Below are 3,541 nucleotides of genomic sequence, written 5' to 3' on the forward strand. Positions count from 1 at the left end.
CGTGCCGAGCTCCGCGGCCCGCGGGAGCCTCGTCAGTCCGGAGAAGAAACTTACACGTGTGAATTGTCGCGAAAAGCTGATACATTCGTGGGGAAATAAACAAACAAACCAACCAGCCAGCGCGTCCAGAGATGATGGAGGGAGATCATAGAATCACCAGGGTTGGAAAAGAGTTTTAAGGCTGGTTAGGGCATGGTGGTGATGATGCCAAGGTTGTGGTTTGATCCCCGCCATTCACTCAAGGATTGGACTTTTGGACTTGAAGATCTTCTGTGTCCCTTCCAGCTCAGATTCTGACTCCCTGACCATTAACCCAGCACTGCCACTGTCACCCCCAAACCATCACTCAGTGGCACATCCAGACACCTCTGAAACACCTCCAGAGATGGTGATTCCACTGCCTCCCTGGGCAACCTATTCCAATGCCTGACCACCAGTGAATATTTTTTCTAATATCTAATTTCTAATATCTAATCTCAATCTGCCATGTCTCAGTTTAAGGTCATTTCCTCTAGTGACCTCTTCGTGTGCCCACAAGGGAACAAGTAGCACTCCCAGGGGAAAATTGGTACAGCCCTGGAAAGATGTGCTTAGTGGGCAAAAAACCAACATGCCCAGGTGAAAACCAAGTGTATCCCATGAGGAAAAATAAGTGTGTCCACAGAAAAGATCTTTGTCCAGTGGTTAATGAGCATATCACTTGAGGAGAGCAGAGCCCAGGCTGTGAGGGAAGGGTGGCGTGAGGGAGTAGTAGCAAATCTACAAAAAATTACATATTGGGGAGGAAAAAACTGATCTATCCAGAGACAAAAATCCCAGGATAGGGTAGAGAAATGAGTAGTGCCAGAATTGCCTCCTCAACCGTATCTGTGAACCAGCCTGAGCCTGGCCCTGCTTTTCTTGGAGGGAAATAGGCTTGTCAGGCCTAATCCACATCCACATTAGTAGCAGAGAAAGCTAACTCCACTAAACTAGCAAATTCCTGGTGTAAAAATAAAGGCAGATCAGTGCAGGGGCAGAAAGTGAAACTCCATCAGTCTCACAGAAAACCGAAAGCAGCGGTTTCAAGCAGAGTGTGGCTCCTGCTCTTTTCCTACAGCATGACCCTGGCACCCAAACCCCAACCTCTGCCTCTCCAGCTCAACGCCACAGATAGGAATTCCCAGGCATGAGTGTTTTGTGCATATAAATCCGACAGCAATTTGCATAAATAGATGCATATTATCTGATGTACGTGCAAAATCTGACATTGCAGCTGAAAAATCCGGCCATTAAACTATTCTGTTGGATTTGCACGTTTCCCAAGGAATGAGACACATCAATCCACTGGCTGCATCTTTGGCTATTGAGTAGATTTAATGGCATTGTTTTAACACCTAGAGACGTTAGCAAAGAACTGAGGCCTCATTGTACTGAGCTCTATAGACAAGAATAATGAAAAGATTGTTCCAACCCCACCAATTTACAGTCTTAGTGGATTATGGGGTTTATTTTGTTTTTAAATAAGTATTTCTGAGTTTATTATATAACATGAAATAAATCCCATCATTGTATTGAATTTAATGTAGACCCTTTCTTATGAAGCACTTCCACAGTGGCAGAAATAATCGAGTGACACTATCACAGCAAAAATAAATCCCTATATATCTAAAAAAATCTAAGTTTTTTTCCTTTTATCTTTATCCTCAGTTTCAAAGCTTGAAGCAGATTGTTCCAGGTTTAAGGGCAGTAGCTATTTAAATAAAACTACATGTACTCCCTGAAGACTACTGAGGATATTTTGGATTTGGGCAAAATACACTGTGGATGTTCCTTTTTGAATACCTATGGCCAGTTATTTTGCCTCTTGCTGGACTACAGCTGTTGCTGTGCAAGTGCTCGCTCTGCTTGATAACTTTGTTAATATGACAAGTTCTACAAGTATTGTCAAAATAAGTCTGACACCACAACAGATTGTGAAGAAAAGGCAGAGCAGTAGTGAAAAAAAAATAGAATTCTTCAACATGTTTACAGTTGATTTCTAATCTGATGGCAAATTGATTTTTTTCCCAAACTAGTTTGCCATCCCGCTTTTCTAAGCTGTGGTAACAAACTCTGTGCTCAAGGAATGAGGCTGCAAATGGAGTGAATTCTCAGTTGTGTTTCCAGTAACAGTGCCCGGTGTGAGACAGCAGGTGCCTCCCAAACTGAGGTGTTTCCAGAAGGAGCAGAGGAGAATCCAGATCCATGTTCAGACAGTGGAAATCTCTGGTTTATGTGTGTGGTTGCTTTCACTCTACCATTTTCCTTCAACTTTTGACACTCCAATTAATTTTGGAAGGAATTACAGTTTTTCTAACTGATTAACTACTATTTGAACTACCTCCTTGTTTGGTGGCACATCACATGAAGTGCTCATAAAATGTCTTCCCTCAGATCTTTAAGGAAAATTAAAATATGCCACTTACATTTTTGTACCTACTGAATTTTTCCCAAACTTTAAGATTTCAGGCCTGAGCTGGGCCTGAACATATGTTATTTGGGAGGGTTTGCTTCACTTGGAGTCTGCTGGGAGACTGGTTAGGAATTGGTGTTCTGGCACAAAAAGGAAATAGGAAGCTCCACCATCTAACACAGGAATGCTACAAGATGTGGGTTTGGCGGGATGAAGACATTTAAGGGTGTACACATGCACTGTAAATCAACTTGCTAAACACCTCAAGAGCAAAACTGCTGATCCTAGGAGGCAACTTTCTGTACTGCACAACACTCAAGAGAATAAAGGGCTCATAGATGAGACATCTCCAGAGCTGACTGTGCCAGGATAATGAGGAGCGCAGAGCACACGAGGGATTTTTCCCTCCTTGATGCACACATGTAATTCCTATTGACAGCAGTGGGAGTTGCACATCCACACCAAGGGGACAATAGAACCCTTAGTGGTGGAGATGAGTATCGGATGTGAGCTGTGTGACCACGGAGAGGGAACCAGGGAGAGGGAGGTGTGATCACTGAGGGACGGTACAACATACAATAAAATTGTCAAGCAGCCATCAAGTATGTGAAAGCATGGGAATAACAAATTAAATGGACAGGAGGTGAGAAAACAGGGTCTCAAGAGGCTTTTGCCTTCCTAGCTTAGGGAAAAAACCTGCTGGCTTAACCCGTTTAATTCTCTGACAAGTAAGTATTTCTCTGAACTTGAGTAAATAGTTGTGGCCCAGATGCCAAGGATAAAAAGCGGTTTTATTAAAAAGTGCGATAAACAAGAAGAAATTAAATTAATACAGTGTGCAGGCCTTACTGTAGGTTTCTTCTGTGTGATCTGATGATTCTTGCTTTTCTAGCAGGAGAGAGCTGGATGACCAGTGGTCCAGAGTCATTATTACTAATTTGGGTTTGTGTCAGAAGCAGTAACAAAGGACACAACAGGAAATAGTGATGATTCTAGTTTGATAGATAATGGCAAATTATGTGTTTGTGACAGCAGTTCAAAAATAAGATGTATGAGAAAGGCCTTCAGATTTAATCTGCATTTGGGATGATTTAGGGGTGTGTAGGG

The sequence above is a fragment of the Corvus brachyrhynchos genome, unplaced genomic scaffold, assembly GCF_000691975.1.
Source record: "Corvus brachyrhynchos isolate BGI_N302 unplaced genomic scaffold, ASM69197v1 scaffold10, whole genome shotgun sequence".
Lineage (NCBI taxonomy): Eukaryota > Metazoa > Chordata > Aves > Passeriformes > Corvidae > Corvus > Corvus brachyrhynchos.